This window comes from Mustela erminea, chromosome X, assembly GCF_009829155.1.
Source record: "Mustela erminea isolate mMusErm1 chromosome X, mMusErm1.Pri, whole genome shotgun sequence".
Classification (NCBI taxonomy): domain Eukaryota; kingdom Metazoa; phylum Chordata; class Mammalia; order Carnivora; family Mustelidae; genus Mustela; species Mustela erminea.
In genome coordinates, this window is record NC_045635.1 from 86,177,200 (window position 1) to 86,201,546 (window position 24,347).

At 38.7% G+C, this 24,347-nt stretch overlaps 1 long non-coding RNA gene across 1 annotated transcript; it reads right to left on the bottom strand.

The window, feature by feature from the left end:
• Window positions 1-1,540: 1,540 nt before the first annotated feature.
• LOC116583601 lies at window positions 1,541-24,327 on the bottom strand. Its single transcript, XR_004282802.1, has 3 exons — window positions 24,318-24,327; window positions 20,281-20,287; window positions 1,541-1,606 (listed from the first exon to the last, which is right to left on the bottom strand). It is a non-coding gene; the product is annotated as an uncharacterized LOC116583601 (long non-coding RNA).
• Window positions 24,328-24,347: the final 20 nt, after the last annotated feature.

Sequence of the window (24,347 nt, forward strand, 5' to 3'; positions counted from 1 at the left end):
ATTGACTTTGTAATGACCATTTCTTAAGGAGATTCCCTTTGTTTAGTTAGAATGAGCAATGACTTACCTGATGTTAATTGACAGTCTTCTTAAAGAACCCCTGTCCTACTCTACTAAACCTATCAGCTTGCTACAGAACCTGGAATTGCTGTCATTAGCATCACTCTTATGGGCCAAGGTTCAGGCATTTTCTCTAGAAGGTTTCTGTTAAAAATGCTCATTTTTAATCTGTGAGGACAGGTGTTTAACACATTAGCTAGTTGTCACCTCAGAGAGATCACTACTCTGATCCCTGAGGTTGTTCTCTACTGACACCTTTTTGTTAGTCAGCAAACACTCAGTTTTGTCTCACACTAAACTGTGAGCTCTTAGACTGAGGGTAAAGTTCATTTCTGTATTCCCAGTGCCTGACATGTAGTAGGTGGTCCATATATGACACTCCAGAAAAGAGAAAATGAGTAAATGCATGATGAGTACATGATGCTTGAGGATATAGGGTAAGGAATTTATAGGGAAAGGTTCTTCATATATTGCATAGTCAGGAAAAGGCAAACCTAGATGGGAGACCATAGTAGGGGTTTGGAGTACCAGAGAGCAGCAGGGTGGTATAGGTCTGTTGTGGGAACAGTGGACTATAAAGATGGGAACTAATTGAAGGCCAGCTTCAGAGTTAAAGCTTTTGGGAAGCTGCGGCTAAGGGAGTGGGTTCTGGGCACAGAATGGGCTAAAATGTCAGCCTTGCTACTTAGAAGATTTTGGCTCTTACTTCAAGTAAGCTAGGTATCAATCTGGGATGTGGTGTTTGATTAAAAGAATAGCGTGATCTGACTTTTATTTTAACGGGATCACTCTGGTTACATTCTTAGGAATAGAATGAGGTGGGAGGGCAAGGACATCCTTAGAGGCATCAGTAAAGAGGCTATAACATTAATGTAAGCTAGAGATGAGAATTTCTTGGGTCAGTATGGATGCAGAGGAGGTTGTGAAAAGTAGTCAGATTCAGCATATATGTGGAAGGTAGAGTTGTCAGCATTTTATGATGGGTGATGCTAGATCTCTTTCCTCTGTGTCTAACAAAACAGGGCAAAGAAAAACTAAACACTTTATAATGTCTACTGACTATAAAATGGAAATTGTTATTAATGGTTAAAGCAGAGCTAATTTCCCAGTAAAGCAAAACTTCCCTGATGTGAAGTTACCTTGGAGTCAGTGTGTTTCTACCAGCTGATATAAGGCCTTCAAGTCCATGTTTTCCAGGTGGCTTCTATAAGGAGCTTTAGCAGAGCAGTATTTACATTACTTCTATTCCGGCTGATTGAATCTGTAGCAAACAGAACAGTGTATAATTTTATCTCCCTTGAAAGCACTTCTGACTGGATTCTGTCACTCTTCATATGGGGAATAGAATTCTTTCAGGATGTACTGCTTGCAGGGAAAGTTTTTACCCAATGAGGTAAATGTCCTATGAAAACAATTTGATCAGATAAAGGTTCATGAACCCCACCCTATTCACCCATGTACACACACTCAGCTTCATGTATTTTAGCAACAATCACGCCTCGGATAAACCTTATTGGCTACAATACTGCCACTGCGCAAAGCTCAGCTTCATGTATTTTAAGTGGAAGTCTCTTTGGTCCTGTTATGAGAAGACAGAATCTTGGTTAGAATAACAATTGATATTCTAATCCCTGGATAAATTTTTCATTGTTGAACTTCTGCTGATTACCCAGATGATTTTATAGGATTGTGTAGCACCTGCTCTGAAAGCTTATTAATGAGCAGCCTCTGATTTGTATATTGATTTCTGTCCCTTGGATTAGAATTAGACTCCTTAATTCATTCGCACCTCTCAGAGTAGTGGCCCTTTTCCTGTTTACTCTGACATAAGTAGGCATACAAGCAGCAAGGGAAAAGTTATTAAGGGGATCTGAATTCCTCAGAAGACTTGTCGTTTCATGATTGAGCCTAACTGTGATTGAAAAATGTAATAATCCACCTGCACTCCAGGGTTTGCTGCAGGAGCTGGGAGCGATCTCTAGGAGTCCTGTGTGTCTGGGGAGGTCACCAGGGACAGCTAGCAGATACAAATGGCTTTGGGCAGTTTGGTTGAAATCCCTCCTTTGCAAGGATGACATTTGGCCTTTCTTTGAGGTGAGAACTAGAGAAGTCCTTGTGATTTCTGTCAGTGTGCCTATCCACAGGGTAGTAGCTAGAGACCAAAGCTTGCATGCAAGAGAGTGCCTATAACTTAAACAGTTATATCCCAGTTTGTCTGAAAACTCAAGGGAAATTCCATTTCGATGGACCCCTCTTTGGATAGAAGTAAAATTTTCAAAACCTAAGGGTTGAAGACTTAAGTGATAATTCTGGATCTTTGTCTTTTATTGTGCTTCAGTATACTTTGAAAGGCATGAGAAAGTAAGAAAATTTTCTCTTCTATCATTATTTAAATAGATTCGAGTTCTCAGAATGTTCATAGGCACATTACTAATTCCTGGAAAATCTATTTTTACAGAGTGCGTTTTATGTCTGTCCATTCTGTAAAAATAGAATTTTACTGGGTGAGTGTATATATATTCAGAGCCAGTTTATGAACCTCATAAGAGAACCAGTCTCACAGTTTTGTAATCTCATGACATATACAAAGAGAACAGCGCAGCACAATCCAGAAGCAGGCCGTGAGAAACGAAAAGGTCTCAATAATAAAAATACTTTCATTTATTCAAATTTTAACAAATATTTACTGAGCAATTATTAGATGCTAAGAACTGTTGTAGGATATATAAATACAAATGTGAGCAAGATAGATAAAATCCCAGCCCTCTTATGTTCTAGTATGTGTGCTGAGGGGGATGTGAAAAAGGGCAATAAATAGTAAATAAAGCAACAAACAAGGTGATTTTCATAAAGAGACTAGTGCTATAAGGAAAATGGAGTTTTGGGATGCCTGTGTGGCTCAGTTGGTTAAGCGGCTGCCTTTGACTCAGGTCATGATCCCAGTGTCCTGGGATCAAGTCCCACATGGGGCTCTAGAAGCTGGGAGCCTGCTTCTCCCTCTGCCTCTGCATGCCATTCTGCCTGCCTGTGCTCTCTCTCTCTCTCTCTTTGACAAATAAATAAATAAAATCTTAAAAAAAAGAAAATGGAGTTCTGGGATGGAGTGCCTCATGAACCTATATGACGAAGCTCAGCCAGTAATAAAAAGTAATCAAGGAAGGTCTTTCTAAGAATGGGATGTTTGAGAGTTGAGGTCTAAACAATGAGTGGACCATGTGTAGATCAGGGTAAAGTAACTTCCAGAAGGATTAACCAGGACAAAGGCCCTAAAGGGGTTTTCACCTTGGCTTGTTTGGCAAGAATGGAGGAAAAGAAGACAGATGTTCTTGCAGTGGTATAGGACTGAAATGATGGTCTCCTTGACTAGCAAGAAAACAACAGAAATGGAGAGAAATGAATGGATTCAGGGTGTATTTTTGTTGTGGAATTGAGAAGACTAGCAGATGTGTTGCATATGGAGGGTAAGGGAAAGAAAGCCATATAGAGTAACTCCTAGGTTTTTGGATTGAGCAGTTGGGTGGGTGGTGATATGCCATTAACTGAGGTGGAAAAGACCAGAAGGGAAATATATTGCAGTGTGAGTGGAAATCAAGAGTCCTGTTTTGTACATGTTAAGTTTGAGGCACTGATTAGATACACAAAAGCAGCTGCCAAAAAAAATCATCACTATAAAGCTCATGTTCATACAGAAGTTCCTTACATCCTCTGTCAGAGATATTTTTCTTATTTTAATGTACATATTAAATGAATTTAGTTCTTCAATTTTTTAATGCACAACAGAGTAAAAATTGAGCTCTCTATCTCTCTTTTGCAATAGATCCCATATATCAAATTTTCTACTAAAACTGTCTACCTGACCTAACATGTTCAAAGCTAACTCTCTGATCTTCCTCTTCATGCTTGTTCTTTCTGTATTTTTTATCTTTATCAGTGATTCATTCCACAACTCACGCTTATTCCTAGACTTTGCCCCTTCCTCACCACAGCATTCAGTGAATTACTCAGTTGTGTCTCAGTGTCTCTGATATCTCTCTTGCTCTCCATCTAAGCCACACTACTATCCAAGATCACATTACTTCTTGCCTGGGTTAGCATGTAAGCATATACTGCTATAACATCTTTTCTCAAATTATTCTTTAGTAGTTATCTTCTGCATTTTGGATAACTCCTGCTTATCCTTCTGAGGTTCGCTCAGAGATAACTTTTTCCAGGAAGACTTCACAGACATCTCCAGCTTGTCTCCCACCCCATTTAGATTAATTAACCCCTATTATATGACCCTATAGTGCCACATAATTGTTATTATAGCATAATCTCATGGTGTTATAATTGCCTCTTTTATTTGTCTCTTGAGTTGCTTGTAGATGTCAGGAACTGTATCTCTCATCATCACATCTGCATTGCCCAACACAGTTTCTGACCTGTGATTGGCATTCAATAAATATTTTTAAACAAATGAATACTTGAGGCAAATTAGAAGGAAAGCCAGCTTATAGGGAAACGGACAGCAGTAAGTAATGATAGCTTATACTTGTGTAAATGAGGAAGGAAATAATGAAATAAGCCATAAAAATCTCAAAAAGTACCACAGTCTAGGGATATTTTAGCATTGGGACTATCAGTATTACACTGCATTATGATTTTGTATTATAGATTATGTAACATAATCATTCCCATTAGTTTTAAAGATATTGGAGCATCTAGAAAAGACTTTATTTAGTTGTCTCCATTGAAGAAAATGTGGGACTCCATACTACCTAATATGACTTATGACTGATGAACATCAAACCAGGTTGGGGCAAAAATGAATATAGACCAATAATTTTAACAAATCGGTTTTGGAATTTATGTGTTTCCCTCCAAATTGATTGGTAGGTTTAGATACAAAGAATATCAGAACCAAAGCTCAAGTCACCCCCTCCTTTTTTTTTTCACGAAGGTGCTATTGAGTTCACTTTCTGAGAGCATCCTAAAAATATCATCTACTGGACAGTTAAAGAAACATTTCTCTAAATACAGATGTCTTCAAAATGCTCATGTGTAAATAAAGTTGAGGTAAAGTAAGATGGAATTGACTTGTGCCTAGACCCTCTGCTTAATTGCTCCATACTGCTATATACTATACTCTTTGGCCTCATTTTTCTGTCTCTGATGTATTCCCTAAAACTCTTCTCTCCAAATGACTAGCCCAGTAAATTGCTAGAGTATATAGAATATAGATAACAAAGATCTTAGCAACTATGAATCTATATTAGTTGGCAACCTTATAAATATTTATTAAGGAGTGGTTAATGCCCATCACTGGGAGGCAGCCAAGCCAGAATAAATTGGTATAATCCACTTATTGCTTACATCTTCATAAGATGATCTTTTGCAGGGGTGGGTGTTTGGAGTTGGGGTGGATAAACAGAGTAGACTGGAGGAAGAGGGAATATTGAAAACCAATAAAAAAGTAAGAACAAAGCCCATTCAGAAGTCTTTTCTGTACATGCAATACTAATCAAACTCTTAAAAATATAGATTAATTTTCCTTTCTGAGAATATAAAGCTTTCATTAGGGTAAGATAGATTTGTATGATTTCAGGATGGATAACTGATAGGAGATTTCTATTGTCCAGTTTCAAGTTGGCCTGGAAGAGTGACACGCTGTGTAGGAGTGGATAGGGACTGAGAGAAAAACTTCTTCCAAGAGGAGACCAAGATTCATCCCCATCTTTTTAAGGTCAAGACTTTGTTAAAAAACAAAAATAAAAACACAAAAATACTTCATACAAAACAAAAACATTATCCTACACTCTATAGTGCCTAGTACTAGAGGGGCTACACTTAGGGAGTTGCCAGATAAGAGTTGTTGTTTGACATGAAATCTACAAGTCATGAAGAGAAACTAATATTTATTTAGTGTCTACTATGTGCTATGCTTTTCAGATTTATTTTTCTCTTAATTTAATCATCACAATAATCCTATGAGTTAGGTACTATTATCCCATTTTCCAGATGAGAAAATTAAGGGCTTCATGAGGTGATATTAATTGCACAGGATAACGTAACAAGTGATGGAATTGTCATTCAAACATGTATTTCTGGGACTCCAAAAACTACACAGTTTTCACTAAAATATGTTGTTCTGTTCCCTGGAAAGCAACAAATTCCTTTCTTTTCTCTACCTCTTCACCCATGTTTCTGGGTAGGGAAATAAATATGGCATGTTGGCTTTGCAAAATCCAAAGTGCGAATATGAGAACATCTGGTCATAATTCTGTAACCCCAGAAATACGTGGAGTGTTTGCACAAGTGATTTATAGCAGAACTGGTTTTAATGTGATTTGAGGACTGCATAACCTGAGTAGCTCAGAGATCTCTCTCATCAGTATGTCATGTTGGCCAAGGAAAGCCATGTTAAAGGGTACTAGGTAGGAGTGAGAGAATAATCCTGCTGAGTCCTCAGTATTGTTCAGATACCTGTAAGATGCTCTACTGGAATGGACTTTGAGAATAGAGTCATATTATGTAGTTTATACATTCATTTGTTTCAGCCAAGAATGGCATCCCTGATGAGTACTAATGGATATGCTAATTATAATCAAATGGGATTTTTTAAAGGAAGAGAAATTCAAAGTGCATTTAATGTTTTACTTTGGAAAAATGACAATATTTCTTTCAACTGAGATAGAAACCAAAATATTTCAGTTGCTCTTGTGACACTAATGAATCACAGACATGGTGAGCTTGCCAAAGACACAGAAACAAAGTATATTCTTTCTTGTGCCTGAAGGATGTCAGGGTAGAAGTATATTTTTATTAGACTTCAACTTTGAATAAATGAATGAGTGAGAGTTTCTTTTGTATTCCTCAGCTCCTCCTTGAATTCTGAAAATATTTTCTCAAAGACACAATGTTAGAATTGGTGTTATTTCTGTCAGTATGAAAAATCCACTAAGATCTATCTGTACACAAATTGTAATAACTGTTTATTGAGAACTTACTATGTTCAAAGCATTTTCTAATGTAATACCCACAAGAATCAGGTAATACCGGGTACTATTATTGATATTACTTTACAAATGAGAAAATAGACTTCAGAGAGCTTATATTTGTTGATCTAGGTCACAGAGCTAGAGCCTGATGATTTTAAATGAGTCCACAAATTACTCCTTTAACTATGACACTGCACTGTTTTTAAGGATTATGTGCATAGAGTATCCTTAAGTAACTAGTTCAAGATAAAGAACATGGGTGATAGTAGAGATAATGATTTAAATTCAATCTTACTTGGGGAACTAAACATTTAACCCCAACTTTAAAATGCCTCATAAGTACATAACTAAAAGTAGTAAGTAACTGGCCCAGGGTTTGTTTGTATAGATAGACATAAGTATGTAATTTACCTACTGTCATTGATTGTTACAGTGTGGAGGTGAAAAGGAAAGGCAGTCATCTTTCTATATAATTTCTACACTAAAAGTACATAATTCTGTTAAAAAACCTTTAGTGCTTCTGTAATGCCTAGAGAATCAAGTTCTGATTCCTTATCTTGATGTTTAGGGTCTGCCACATGATGACCAAAATAGAACTTGGCAGTTTGATCTTAGACTATTCACCTGTGTTCCAGACTGACTGTATTACTTGCTCTTGGAATATGCTGTGTACTTACTTGTGGTCTCTGCTTTTGCTTAAATTGTCTGTCCTTCCTTCCTTCCTCTTTCTTTCTTTCTTTCTTTCTTTCTTTCTTTCTTTCTTTCTTTCTTTCTTTCTTTCTTTCTTTCTTTCTTTCTTCTTTCTTTCAACATATTCTATATTACTTGCTTCAGGGGTACAGGTCTGTGAATCATCAGGCTTACACAATTCACAGCACTCACCATAGCACATACCCTCCCCAAAGTCTATCACCCAGCCACCCTATCCCTCCCTCCCCACTGCAGCAATCCTCAGTTTGTTTCCTATGATTAAGAGTCTCTTATGGTTTGTCTCCCTCTCTGGTCCCATCTTGTTTCATTTTTTCCCTCTCTACCCACCATGACCACACACCCTGTCTCTCAAATCAGAGAGATCATAGGATAATTTTCTTTTCTCTGATTGACTTATTTTGCTTAGCATAATACCCTCTAGTTCCATCTACATCATTACAAATGACAAGATTTAATTTTTTTGATGGCTGCATGGTATTCCATTGTAGATATATACACCACATCTTCTTTATCCATTTATCTGTTGATGGACATCTAGGTTCTTTTATAATTTTGCTGTTATGGACATAGCTACTATAAACATTTGGGTGCATGTACCCCTTTGGATCACTACGTTTGTATCTTTAGGGTCAATACCCAGTAGTGCGATTGGTGGATCATAGGGAAGCTCTATTTTCAACTTTTTGAGGAACTCCATGCTGTTTTCCAGAATGGCGGCACCAGCTTGCATTCATACCAACAGTGTATGATGTTTATCCTTTCCCCACATCTCACCAACATCTGTCATTTCCTGAGTTGTTAATTTTAGCCATTCTAACTGGTGTGAGGTGGTATCTCACTGTGGTTTTGATTCATATTTCCCTGATGCCCAGTGATGTTGAGCACTTTTTCATTTGTCTGTTGGCCATTTGGATGTCTTTTTTTGCAGAAATGTCAATTCATATCTTCTGCCCATTTCTTGGTTGGATTATTTGTTCTTTGGGTGTTGAGTTTGAGAAGTTCTTTATAGATTTTGGATACTAGCCCTTTATCTAATATGTTGTTTGCAAATATCTTCTCCCATTCTTTCAATTGTCTTTTGGTTTTGTTGACTGTTTTCTTTGCTGTGAAAAAGCTTTTGATCTTGATGAAGTCCCAATGGCTCATTTTTGCCCTTGCTTCCCTTGCCTTTGGCGATGTTTCTAGGAAGAAGTTGCTGCGGCTGAGGTCAAAGACCTTGCTTCTTGTGTTCTACTCAAAGATTTTGATGGATTCCTGTCTCACATTGAGGTCTTTCACCCATTTTGAGTCTATTTTCATGTGTGGTATGAGGAAATGGTCCAGTTTAATTTTTCTGCATGTGGCTGTCCAATTTTCCCAACACCATTTATTGAAGAGACTGTCTTTTTTTCCATTGGGCATTCTTTCCTGCTTTGTCAAAGATGAGTTGACATAGAATTGAGGGTCCATTTCTAGGCTCTCTATTCTGTTCCATTGATCTATGTGTCTGTTTTTGTGCCAGTACCATACTGTCTAATGATGACAGCTTTGTAATAGAGCTTGAAGTCTGGAGTTGTGATACCACCAACTTTGGCTTTCTTTTTCAATATTCCTCTGGCTATTCGAGGTCTTTTCTGGCTCCATATAAATTTAAGGATTATTTGTTCCATTTCTTTGAAAAAAATGGATGGGATTTTGATAGGGACTGAATTAAATGTGTAGATTGCTTTAGGTAGCATAGACATTTTCACAGTATTTGTTTTTCCAATCCATGAGCATGGAACATTTTTTCATTTCTTTGTGTCTTCCACAATTTCTTTTCTTTCTTTTTTTAATTTTTAAAAATTTTAAAAAGATTTTATTTATTTATTTGAAACACAGAGATCACAGGTAGGCAGAGAGGCAGGCAGAGAGAGAGGAAGGGAAGCAGACTCTCCACTGAACAGAGAGCCCGATGCGGGGCTCCATCCCAGGACCCCGGGACCATGACCTGAGCCAAAGGCAGAGGCTTTAACCCACTTAGCCACCCAGCCACTGCTTCCTCAATTTCTTTCATGAGTACTTTATAGTTTTCTGAGTACAAATTTTTTGCCTCTTTGGTTTATTCCTAGGTATCTTATGGTTTTGGGTGCAATTGTAAATGGGATCGACTCCTTAATTTCTTTTTCCTCTGCCTTGCTGTAGGTGCTTAGAAATGCAAGTGATTTTTGTGTATTGATTTTATATCCTGACAGTTTACTGAATACTTGTGTGAGTTCTAGAAGTTTTGGAGTGGAGTCTTTTGGGTTTTCTACATACAGTATCATATCATCTGCAAAGAGTGAGAGTTTGACTTCTTTGCCAGTTTGGATGTCTTTTATTACTTTTTGTTGTCTGATTGCTGAGGTTAGGACTTCTAGTATCACACTGAATAGCAGTGATGATAGTGGACAGCCCTGTCATGTTCCTGACCTTAGGGGAACCATTGAGAATGATACTCGCTGTGGGTTTTTCATAGAAGACTTTGATGATATTGAGGTATGTACCCTCTATCCCTACACTGTGAAGAGTTTTGATCAATAAAGGGTGCTGTACTTTGTCAAATGCTTTTTCAGCATCTATTAAGAGTATCATATGGTTATTGTTCTTTCTTTTATTGATGTATTGTGTCACATTGATTGATTTGCGGGTGTTGAACCAATCTTGCAGCCCTGGAATAAATCCCACTCGGTCATGGTCAATAATCCTTTTAATGTACTGTTGGAACCTATTGGCTAATATTTTGGTGAGAATTTTTGCATACATGTTCATCGAGGATATTGGTGTGTAATTCTTCTTTTTTATGGGATCTTTGTCTGGTTTGGGGATCAAAATCCTGGCTTCATAAAATGAGTTTCGAAGTTTTCCTTCCATTTCTATTTTTTGGAACAGTTTCAGGAGAACATGTTTTAATTCTTCTTTAAAATGTTTGGTAGAATTCCCCTGGGAAGCTCTGGCCCTGGGCTCTTGTTTTTGGGGAGATTTTTGATGACCACTTCAATCTCCTTACCAGTTATGAGTCTGGTCAGGTTTTATATTTCTTCCTGGTTCAGTTTTGGTAGTTTATATGTCTCTAGGAATGCATCCAGTTCTTACAGATTGTCAAATTTGTTGGTGTATAGTTGCTCCTAATATGTTCTGATAATTGTTTGTATTTCTTTGTTGTTGGTTGTGAACTATCCTCTTTTGTTCATGATTTTATTAATTTGGGTCCTTTCTCTTTTCTTTTTGATAAGTCTGGGCAGAGGCTTATCAGTCTTACTAATTCTTTCAAGAACCAACTTCTACTTCTGTTAATTTGTTCTACTATTCTTTTGGTTTCTATTTCATTGATTTCTGCTCTGATCTTTATTATTTGTCTTCTGCTGGGTTTAGGTTTTCTTTGCCGTTCTTTCTCCAGCTCCTTTAGATGTAGGGTTAGGTTGTGTACCTAAGACCTTTCTTGTTTCTTGAGAAAAGCTTGTATTGCTATATACTTGCCTCTCAAGACTGCCATTGCTGTGTCCCAAAGATTTTGAACAGTTGTGTTTTCATTTTCATTTGTTTCCATGAATTTTTTTAAATTCCTCTTTAATTCCCTGGTTGACCCATTCATTCTAGTAGGATGCTCTTAGTCTCCATGTATTTGAGTTCTTTCCAACTTTCCTCTTGTGATTGAGTTCTAGCTTCAGAGCATTGTGGTCTGAAAATATGCAGGGAATGATCTCAATCTTTTGGTACTGGTTGAGACCTGATTTATTACCCAGGATGTGATCTATTCTGGAGAATGTTCCATGTGCACTAGAAAAGAATGTGTATTCTGTTGCTTTGGGAGGGAATGTTCTGAATATATCTGTGATGTCCATCTGGTCCAGTGTGTCATTTAAAGCCTTTATTTCCTTGTTTATCTTTTGCTTAGATGATCTGGCCATTTCATTGAAAGGAGTGTTATAGTCCCCTACTATTATTGCATTATTGTCAATTTTTTTATTTTGTTATTAATTGGTTTATATAATTGGTTGCTACCACGTTAGGAGCATAGATATTTAAAATTATTAGATCTTCTTATTGGACAGACCCTTTAAGTATGATATAGTGTCCTTCCTCATCTCTTATTATAGTCCTTGGATTAAAATCTAATTTGTCTGATATAAGTATTGCCACCCCACTTTTTTTGATGTCCATTAGCATGTTAAATGGTTTTCCACCCCCTCACTTTAAATCCGGAGTTGTCTTTGGGTCTAAAATGAGTCTCTTACAGACAGCATATCGATAGTTTTTTTTTTTTAAATCCAGTCTGATACTGTGTGTCTTTTGATTGGGGTATTTAGCCAATTTACATTCAGGGTAACTATTGAAAGATATGAATTTATTGCTATTGTATTGTCTGTAAGGTGACTGTTACTGTATATTGTCTCTGTTCCTTTCTGGTCTGTTACTTTTATGCTCTCTCTTTGCTTGGAGGACCCCTTTCAATATTTCCTACAGGGATGGTTTGGTGTTTGTAAATTCTGTTAGTTTTTGTTTGTCCTGGAAGCTTTTTATCTCTCCTTCTACTTTCAGTGACAACCTAGCTGGATATAGTATTCTTGGCTGCATATTTTTCTCATTGAGTGCTCTGAATATATCATGCCAGTCCTATCTGACCTGCCAGGTCTCTGTGGATAGGTCTGCTGCCAATCTAATATTTCTACCATTGAATGAAACAGACCTCTTGTTCCAAGCTGCTTTCAGGATTTTCTCTTTGTCACTAGGACTTGTAAGTTTTACTATTAGATGACAGAGTGTTGACCTATTTTTATTGATTTTGAGGGGTTTCTCTGTGCCTCCTGGATTTTGATGTTTGTTCCCTTTGCCATATTAGGGAAATTCTCTGCTATAATTTGCTCCAATATACCTTCTGCCCCCCTCTCTCTTTCTTCTTTTGGGATCCCAATTATTCTAATATTGTTCATCTTATGGTGTCACTTATCTCTCAAATTCTCCCTGTATGAACCAGTAATTATTTGTTTCTCTCTTGGTCAGCTTCTTTATTCTCCATCATTTGGTCTTCTGTATCACTAATTCTATCTTCTGCCTCATTTATCCTAGGAGTAAGAGTCTCCATTTGTTATTATTAGTAACTTTTTTGATTTATTTTTTGATTTATTATTAATAGCTTTTTTGATTTCAACTTGGTTAGATTTTAGTTCCTTTATTTCTCCAGAAAGGGATTCTCTAGTATCTTTCATGCTTTTTTTTGAGCCCAGCTAGCACCTTGATAATTGTAATTCTGAACTCTAGTTCTGACACATTACTAATGTCTGTATTGATTAGGTCCCTAGCTGTTGGTACTGCCTCTTGTTCTTTTTTTTTTTGTGGTGAGGGTTTTTTTTTTGCCTTGTCTTTTTATCCAGATAAGAATAGATGAATGAGAGAACAAAATACTAAAAGAGTGGCAAAGACCCAAGAAAAATATATGCTAACCAAATGAGAAGAGACCCACAACTTGGGAGAGAAGAAAGGAGGAAAAATAAAAATTTAAATATAAATATTTACATAAAAAATAAATAAATATATTGGACTGGTGAATAGAACAGAGCCACACACTTGGTTTTGGCTGTATTCTAGTCTCTTAGAAAAAACTACCTCCCAAAATTTTAAAGAAAGAAAAACTTATATATATACAAAAATAATGGTAAATACAATGAAGGTATGGAATATGAATGTAAAGATGAAAATTTAAAAAGATTCTAAAAAAGGAATTGAGAAGATAAGGAGTTGGCTGAAAAAAGAAGAAAAGAGGAAAGAATGTTCAGGCTGGAGACCAGAACAAAGCCATGAGCTATATTTAGGATATATTTTGATCTATTGAAATAAATTCTGTCCCCAAATTTTAAAGATTAAAAAAACTATATGTATACAAAAAATAAGGTGCAATTAAATGAAGGGATAAAATATGACTATAACAATGAAAAATTGAAAAGGTTTTTAAAAAAGGTATTGATAAGATAAAATAGTTAAACGTTAAAATAGGAAATGAAATTTTTAGAAAAACAGAATAAGAAAAAAATAAAATTAAAAAATTTAACTTTGAATGACTAAAAGGTCATGGGAAAAAAGCCATGAATTCTGTGTTGCATTCCCCTAGTTCTGGAGTTCTGAAGTTCTCATTGATTGGTGAACATGGCCTTGACTGGATGGTCTTCCTGATCTTCTTTGGGAGGGTCCTCTTATGATTCTCAAATGTCTTTGCCTGTGGAGGAATTGCATCACCCTTGCCAGGAGACAGGCTGAGTAATCTGCTTGGGTTCACTCTTGGTTGCTTTTGTTCCCTGAACACTTTCCCTACAGCTTTGGATGACAGGATAGCTTTGCAGGACAATGAAAATGGTGGGCTCCCAATCTCTGGCCCCGTGGGAGCGAAGAGCTCAGGGCCCCACTCCTCAATGCACCCTCAGAGAAAAGCAGTCAATCCCTCTTCTATTCCTGGTTTCTGGCCACAGTCTGAGCTCACACAGCCTGTGACCTAGAATTTATATCTCTGGTGCACAGCCCCATTTGGAATCTCCAAATTCAGCAGATTCCTGCAGCATGCTCCCATGCCACTCCTCTCTGAGGAGGAAGGAGGGGTCTCTCCATATCTGCCACTTGTGGGGTCCCTGCTCAAAGAGAAGTGACCCAGCTGTGACTTGGATCATCATTTAAGGTAATCTCAAGTAGAGAGCCCACTCCTTGGCTCCATCTCTGTAGCCAGCTTCCCTGCTCTGATACCTGAGAGCTCTGCCACACTCAAAATCCCATGGTCTTTTTGTGACCTGCGGGTCCTGAGACCACACTGTCCCCGTGAGGGCTCCACCCCTGCTTAGCCTCTGGAGCAATGTCCCTCAGTGGAGCAGACTTCTAAAAGTTCCAATTTTATGCTCTGCTGCTCTCTCACTTGCTGGGAGCAGGCCCCATCCTCCCATGGTCTATCTTCCCATTGCTTTGGATTCACTTCTCCGCAGGCCCTACCTTCCAAAAAGTGGTTGATTTTCTGTTCCTAGAATTGCTGCTCTTCTCTTCTAACTTCTGTTAAGTTTGTAGGTGTTCAGAATGGTTTGATAACTGTCTAGCTGAAGTCCTAGGACCTGAAGATATTTCAGTTTTTTACTCCTCTGGCAACTTGTTTCCTCCTGCCCTTTCTTCTGATGAGGTCAAGAAAAGGTTGGATTGCTGTAGTTTACCTAGCTTTTGCCTTACTGTTTGGCACAGAGTGACACCTTTCACAGGTTTCTACATTCAAATCAAAGGTTATTTAGAATTTATTTTAAAAGTTCACATGGAACACATAGCAAACATGACAAAATAGTGGGTTTTAGAGCAACTCGTAACAAATTTCAAAGGATTGAATCCCCCCAACACCTGCCCCACCCTGCCAGTGTGTTCTCTCTTCACAGATATATAGGAAGCTAGAAATCAATTGAATGAAAAGTACTTGGATAATCACCAACTACTTTGAAACTCAGCATGTACCTATAGGAAAAGGAGAGAAAAGAAAAGAAAAAAAAGAAAGAAAAGAAAGAAGGAAAGAAAGAAAGAGAGAGAAATAAAGAGCCCATGTGCCAAGAAGAAAACACAACGAGTATTAAAGTGGGGTTACCATTATCCCAAGTCCCCCTACCCATCAAATCACTTGAGGTAGAGGAAGGAGTCCTCTTACTTCTCTTAATTGCCAAACAGCCTCCTCTTATTTTGATCCAAAATGATAGGAACTGTCCCACAGTGACGATGGCATGCTCACACTTCAACTACCCTGGTTCAAAGCAAGAGCTTCAACAGAAACTCACAGACAGACAGACAATCTCACCAATTCCTCCCTCAATCTCCAGGTTGTGCCACGTGTCACAGGAAGGCTTTATTTCTTCAGCCCTGGTCACCCCACCACCCTTTGGGCCAATGGCCATGGATCCTGTGTTGCCAGTTGCTTATTGGCTGCTGCTGGGGGAGGCTGGGGAGCATAGTCACTCTCATTGGAGGACCCCATCATCCATGAATAATTGCATTTCAAGAAGAATTTTGTGTGAAAAGGGAAAGATGATAGGCTACTGAAGCACAGAATCAGATAAATTTGAATGAAGTAGAGTGGGCCTATCAGAAAGTCAGGAGCTTGAGTAGGGCATGAGTCTAGATAGTTTGAGTTTTCTACACAGTGTGTGGGTCCTCTTTTATGTATTTATTTGAATTCAGATGATGGGATATGTTGAAAAAGTGTGAATGGGGTAAGTGTGACTGCTATAGCTGTTATTGCAATTTAATTGTTGCTAAACCACATGCTTTGAAAAAATCTCCGGATGATACTACTGTACACAGGTGGGAGAATGAGAATACGTGAGGTAAATAAAACTATTATGGAAGTAGTTCTGACCACAAAGATCCCTGAAGAGACTGACCTAGGCGAATACCTAATAGAAATGACCACTTAGGAAAGGGATAAATTGCAGGATGGTTAAGAAAAATCATAACAAACTGCACTAAAGACATATATGAAGTTGAGCTTATAATGTGTTTTTTAACATTTCTTTCACACTAGGAATTTTTAAAAATTGGCTGAATGGCACAGATCCAAACACCAGAGTGGATTGCAGTTTGGAGAGCTACAGGTCTTTTACTGCCAAGTGAGGTGGCTTGGAAAAGAGCACTTGGCTTGCAGTGTGGTCAGGCACTCCCTGGGGCAGCTTATTGGCATCTGGTGTACCTGGTAACAGTATCGGTGCCTCAGACATGAAAGGCTTGCCAACCTCCCTGCGTGGTAGCAGCAGGTGCTTGGCTATCTGGATCTCTCTGGAGGTGATGGTGGAATGCTTCCTGTAATGGGATCAGGTGTTCCTCTTGGACACAACGCTTGTCCAAGAGATTCATGATCCTGTCTTTAGTTCTATCTTGTTAACTTTTTTCTTCCAGTTACCATAATCACTATAATTATATTATGCCATCAATGTATCATTTACCCCTATTTGCCAATTCATTCTATTATCATTCCTTCTTACATCCCACATCATTTTCTATCTTCCTAAATTACATTTGTTATTACATATCCTTTCATATGGTGTTAGTTGGTATAAATACTCTGAGTTGTCATTTTTATTAAATGTCTTTCCTTTTGAGTTAAAGTCTTAAGGTGATGGGAATTGAGATGGGAATAAGGTATGGAGGACATTAGACAGGTATTTAATCTTCTGAAATCCTGAAAGCTGTCAATTAGGTACTACTTCTTCTTGCATGAAATTCCTACAGAGGCAACGGTGAACAACATTCACTCACAGGAGATATAGCTAGACAGGGTCCATATCACTTTGGGTGGCTTTGATGCTTACTGGCATATATTGTCACACACACCTGGGAGTTTTGGTTAAGGAAAAATCATGTGTATAGTTACTGTGCTGATTAAAATAATTGGATGGGCATAGTGAATATTCTTTCCCTTTTAGGAACTCAGTGTTCTTTCCCACGTGAGGTAATCTCAGACTCTGGAGAAAAATGGGGCTGACATTCCTTGACAATATCACTGATTATTTGGTGGTTCATGAACAAAACCAGTCTGGGGGACCTCTCCATTCCACTATGGGGGCTCTAGACATAGTGTCAAGCAAACAAACAAGGAGAGCATAATTGAAAAGGCAACCTACCGAGCGGGAGAAAATATTAGCAAATCATGTATCTGATAAAAGGTCACAATCCAAAATATATAATGAATTGCAAAAACTCAGAAGCGGGAAAAAAGAGAAATCAAACTTGATTAAAAACTGGGCTAAAGATCTGAATAGACATTTTTCGACAGACGACCTACAGATGCCCAACAGTTACATGGAAAGGTCTTCTGTATCACTAAGCAGGGAAAGACAAATCACTACCACTAGGAGGGTGGCACCTGGGTGGCTCAGTGGGTTAAGCCTCTGGGTTCGGCTCAGGTCATGATCTCAGGGTCCTGGGACTGAACCCCGCATCAGGCTCTCTGCTCAGCAGGGAGCCTGCTTCCCCCTCTCTCTCTGCCTGCCTCTCTGCCTACTTGTGATCTCTCTCTCTGTCAAATAGAGAAATACAATCTTTAAAAAAAATGCACAAGGAGGTAAGATTTTATACCTGGCTATAATGAGTAGCTACAATCAAAAAGACAAGGAAAAATAAATGCTTGTGAGGATGGAGAGAAAAAGAAAGTCTCATGCACTGTTGCTAATGTAACGTATGGAACATAAATTGGTACAACCACTTTGGAAAACATCAGGGAGGTTCCTCAAAAATTCTTCATTCTGTTGGCAGGGTATAGACTGGTTTTACATGCATTGAAGCCAGACCGACCTGGGTGCAAATCCCGGCTCTATTATTTACTAGTTGCGTGCCATCAGGGAAGTTCCCTGAGCTTGTGTTTCCTCATCTGTAAAAAGGGAATGATAGCAGTACCCACCTCATAGGGTTGTTGTGAGCATTAAATGAGATGATGGAAGTAAAATGCTTAGCACAAGAGACATAATGAGCACTTAGTAAATTTGGGGCTGCATCATTTCTTCCCACATGGCCCAGAATGTCAGTCCATTCGCCCAGCCCTGGTCTTCCTCTCCACAGTCTGCTTAATTTTCTTCAAGCACGTACCTGTGAAGTGGTTATAACAAAGTCTCTATTGACTGCTAAGCACCCTCACACACTCCTTTCTTCAGTGAGGTTTTAGCCTTGGCAGAAAAGCTGTACGTGGCTTGCTTTTACACTCCTCGCCACGCATGTTTTACTGACAACTGTGCTGGGTTGAGATCTCTGACATGTCTTTCAAGCACCATCCAAGGCTATCCTGCCAACTCCGGCAGGCCCATAAGCAGTTGCAACCTCACGTTCTTCAGCACATGTTTTAGTGGAGAGCCCACACTACTACTCTTCTCATTTCTAAGGCAGCAGTGTGTTGCAGCAAAACTAAAACATTCTGAAAGAGTTAATCAGTGTTTTCGTCAGCTCTGCTGTGTACGACGGATTCCCTGGCACTGCCCCTCCACCTCCACCCACCATACCTCAATGGAAAGCAAGTACTCTTGTGACCACTGGGTTGTGAGCAGTCCGGGAACTCCACTCAATATGCGTCTCTCTGAGTCCAGGAAGGAAACCAATATCACCTGTGGTTTTGTAGGAAAAAGGGTTTGAACAGAACTTTGGAGGTGAAGGGTGGGCTGTGGGTTAAAAGTGTTATATAATGTAATACCTCCCCAATTGTACCTCTGCCGGCACACGAGCTGGTTTTAAGTGGTACACATTTTTTTTTTTTTTTACAGTTACACCATTTAGTTAGTGTGAATTTAAAATATACAAATACCATGTCACTTGTGATGTTGCAGATTCATGGCTTAGGAAAATGTTTTTTAAAATCTTGAAAATAAGTTCCTTAAAACAGATATATGCAATAAACAATTGTGTAGGTGATATGCACATATAGCAAAAAAGCATGGAACTGTTAGAGGAAGGACTTTACAAGCCATCAAAGTCGGTATAAGTTTAAGAGTCAGACAAACCTCATTCAAACCTGATCTACCACTTACTCTCTGTGCGACCTTAGGAAAGAAACCTAATCCCTCTGAGCCTCGGGGAAATGGAAGAGAATACCAGTACCAGCTTCACCAGATTGTTGTCAAGCTTAAGCGAGGAGCTTTACAGTGTAGTGGTGTGAGGGCCCAAACCCTAGAGCCAGGTGGTCTAGTTTCCAGTCCTAGCTCTACTGCTTACTAGCTCATTGACATTGAGCAACTTACTTCACCTTTCTGTGCCTTAGTCTTCCCATCTGGAACATGGGACTGTTAGGAGGGTTAAATGAGTTACTACATTTGAAGTGCTTAGAAATAGTTCTAGTATATACTTAGCATTATGTGCTTCTTAGACTAAAAATACATGTATATAAAGCTCCTGACACCTGACACCCAGTAAGTCCTCGTGAAATGTTACCCATCAGTGGTGCTTTGTATTCCCAATGCCTGGAACAAACAACTCTACAGTCAGAGTTTGATTAAGAAGCAGCATTGAATTGCCCAGGACCCATGGAGAATTGAGAGCTGAGCACCTCTCTGCTGTGAAAATAAAAAAACACAGAACCCATGGAAGCTGGGCCTTCTTGAAGGACTGCCAGGCGTGGGGTTGGAGAGAGGGGTCATGCTAGCTTCCTTTATCCTGTTAAAATAGGTGTGGGTCAGTGCAATTAAGAGAAAAGGACATTAAGTTTCAGAGAAATTAAGCAAGCAGCCTGATGCCACGCAGCCTATAAAGGACAGAGCTCAGTAGAATGTTTTCTTGATGGAGAACTTACATCCTAAGTGGAGGAACAGAGAATTGGTCCATTGGGGTGATGAAGGGGTATGTTATGGAAATTCTTACGATAGAGGTATGGTGATGATGATAGTACTATAACAGCCATACCATTAACTGAGATTCAGCCACTATTACTAAGTACCTCTAGACATTATCATATCTCTCCCAGTCCTAAAAACAAAACACACACACACACACACACACACACACATACACACATACACACACACACACACACAACTACTGTGATCCATAACACTCTCTTCCTACTCACAGACCAGTATCCCCTTTCCTTGAAAGAGTACCCTATTTCTATCTCCATTTCTCATCTACCACTCACTCTACCCACCGCAGTCTGGCTTTTCTTTCCCAACCCATCACTGCCTCTTCTGGGACTCTAGAACCTCTGCTCTCATCCATCTTCACATATTTATTCAGCAAATACTGAGTCCCTACCGGTGCCATACATGGTTCTCACTCCTGATATACGACAGCAAATGAGACAAGGTCTCTCTTCTCAGGAAGTTCCCATTCCTGGCGTGATTCAAAGATAATAAGTAAGGAAAAAAGGGAACAGGTTGTAAACAATATAATTCCATGGAGAATGAAATAAGTAAATATAATATGTATGTATATTACATTAATATGTAGATAACGATTATAATTTTTCTATTATAATAATATGTTTATTATAGATGTATATTTATTCATATATATACTTATATACATGATGAGGGAGAGAGCAATATTTTAGACTAGGTGGTTAGGAACACCTCAATGCAAAAGTAACAAGCAAGGGAAAATAAAACCCCAAAATGACTGTATTAACCAGTTCTAATAAGAATTGAGCATGAAGGGCCACATGGGTGGCTCAGTGGGTTAAAGCCTCTGCCTTTGGCTCAGGTCATGATCCCAGGGTCCTGGGATGGAGCCCCACATCGGGCTCTCTGCTCCGCAGAAAGCCTGCTTCTGCCCCCGTTCCCCGGCCTGCCTCTCTGCCTACTTGTGTTCTCTGTCTGTCAAATAAATAAATAAATAAATAAATAAATCTTTAAAAAAAAAAAAAGAATTGAACATGAAGATTGGCTAAACAGTTTGTAAAGTAATTTTTGTGTGAATTTTAAAACATGACAAGAATGTAACATGCGAAAAAAATCCAAAAGCAAACAACTTTTGATATCAAGTGGAGCCTAATTCCAATACAGGACATTTGGGCATAAATGAAAATTCTAGAGCATGCATGTAATGAGAGGGAGAAGGGAAGGAACATCCTTGTAGGCTGACCTTGATTTAACATCAGTGGACTGCCAATAAAAAGGGGTACTTCAGTTGAGCATACTCTTATTCATAAACTCGAGGGATTTTGGAAAAGCAAAAATTGGATCTGCTGACTGAGTGCTCTCCAATGCACTTTAGTCCATGATGGAGAATATCACTAACAGCGGGGCACATGATGGTCATACCCTCAGAATAGATACTGTTATCAGGGTGAACCTATTTGAGCACCTTCTAAAGGTAGGTAGAGCAGAAAGCTCCAGGCAGCACACACATTGACATTTTTAATCTTAGTCAGGGCATCTTGGAGCCCTTCTTGTGAGAAGATGCAAAATCACTCAATCAGGGACCGTGACAACAACTCCTTTTTACGAGAGAGGAATGAGTTGGAGAATGAAGTAGGGTGATTAGCGCAAGGCTTGCATTTCCACGAGGTTAAGAAATAGATGTGAATGCTGATGAAACTGGGAGTCATGAAAGAGCTCAGATGAACTTGCAGCTTTCAGATCACTTCTGATTGGGGAAGGTAGGCCTAAATGACATCAGCAAATAAACCACACGATATGTATCTCCAGGCTACAGACTTTTTTGAAGTGCCTCCAGTGAAGGGGGTCCCTTCCACAAATTTAAGGGAATTTTAATATTGAAAAACAAATCTATAATTTACTTAAATAAACCAAGAGAAAATAGTGTTCTCACTGGCTGCTGAAGCTACTTGGAAAGGGCATCTTTGTTTTTTTGTTTTTTTTTATTAATTTTTTATTTTTTATAAACATATGTTTTTATCCCCACGGTACAGGTCTGTGAATCACCAGGTTTACACACTTCACAGCACTCACCAAAGCACATACCCTCCCCAGTGTCCATAATCCCACCCCCTTCTCCCAAACCCCCTCCCCCCAGCAAACCTCAGTTTGTTTTGTGAGATTAAGAGTCACTTATGGTTTCTCTCCCTCCCAATCCCATCTTGTTTCATTTATTCTTCTCCTACCCACTTAAGCCCCCATGTTGCATCACCACTTCCTCATATCAGGGAGATCATATGATAGTTGTCTTTCTCTGCTTGACTTATTTTGCTAAGCATGATACGCTCTAGTTCCATCCATGTTGTCGCAAATGGCAAATTTCATTTCTTTTGATGGCTGCATAGTATTCCATTGTGTATATATACCACATCTTCTTGATCCATTCATCTGTTGATGGACACCTAGGTTCTTTCCATAGTTTGGCTATTGTGGACATTGCTGCTATAAACATTCAGGTGCACGTGCCCCTTTGGATCACTACATTTGTATCTTTAGGATAAATACCCAATAGTGCAATTGCTGGGTCATAGGGCAGTTCTATTTTCAACATTTTGAGGAACCTCCATGCTGTTTTCCAGAGTGGCTGCACCAGCTTGCATTCCCACCAACAGTGTAGGAGAGTTCCCGGAAAGGGCATCTTTGATATCTAATAAGTTACCTGAAATGGCTTAGAAAACCAAAACTGTTATTCTGAGCACATGGATCTCAAACAAAATCTTAATACCATCTTTGCTGATGAAATGCTACTATCATTCTTATTAGAGCCAGAAAGTGACCAGAAAGCTTCTTATCAACATTACAGTCGAAAAGTATTTGTGAATATTTGGAAATTAAATTTTAAAAAGATTTAAACACTACAAAAAGAGCCTATATAGGTTTAGTTGATCTGATTGCACTGCAAAAGAGTAAATATCTAGAACAGCTTTGTCTTGGAAAACATTACACACTTAAAAATAAACAGGAAACCCCCCCAAAAAATGAATAAATAAAATAAACAGGAACCTTCGCAGACTCTAAGCAAATGCAAACTGAAGTCAAGCATGGCCTTTTTTTTTTTTTTTCTTAAACTCACAGACACATTTGTAGTGTCTATTCCAGACATACAGTTGATACCAAGACTTTGACTGAGTGAATGAATGAGCCATATTTTCAATCTCTAAGTAGTAAGAATGGTGGGGGTGGGGGGGACGAGACTAAGAAGATGAGTAATTTAAATGAGAGGTGGTAAGAAGTAACCTAATACAGTTTCCTTAAGCACCAGGAAAATTATTTCAATTGTATGGCTTTTCTCCCCATTTTCTTACGGGCCTTGGTGGAGAGTGCGGATCTCCTGCTTTCAAGCACTGATCTTGCACTTACAAGGTTTGTGACTCCGTGCCCTCTGGACCTGAGTTTCTTCTGTGATAAACTAGGTATAATAGCATTGTTGTAAACGCCGGATAAAATAGTACCTGTAAAAGTCCTCTGTAAACGAAAAACTAGTGTATAGGGCTAGGGTGATAGTATCACAGATATGACAGTATACTGCTTTCTCTGCAATTGAAATAAAAGACCTGATAAACAAAACAAAACAAAACAAAAGAAAACAAACAAAAAATAAACAAAGGGGAACTGCCAAAGCTCTATGTCAGTAATATCTGGCAATATTCACTGCACAAAACATTGAGACAGAAGTTTTCATAAATTTATTGCAGAATGCATTTAAAAACTGGAATAACAACCCATAATATCATGTTAACAGCATAAATTTCAAATGCACATGAAAAATATTTTTCTCTATAAAGGCATCGAGGAGATTGACCTTGCCTCAGATATTTCAAAATCTCTTTAATAACCCACCTAAGAGAGGTCAGATGGATTCTTATATCAGCTTCTGCACTTTATCTGTTGCCATATCACCCATAAGGAACCTCTGGAAAATTCCCCACATGCTCATGAGAGAATGAGAAAGAAAAGGGTAACATCACTATAACAAAAATAACACCGCCCCCCCCCCCCCACACTGAGGCAGCCCTGCAGAAATAACTAACAGAAATGAGTGTTTGGGAAACCCAAGAAATGCCGCATGGTTAAGGAGAGCCCACAGCTGTCTAAGGAATAAAGTGCACTCCAATACAGATTAAAGTAGTGCTGATCCTGTTTTGGTCAAAGTAAAAATGCTGTAAATATCCACAGAATGCCGCATCAAGAACAAAAACTATAGAGTTTGTCCCACTTTTTAAAGCTACAGGTCTGTCCCGCCAAG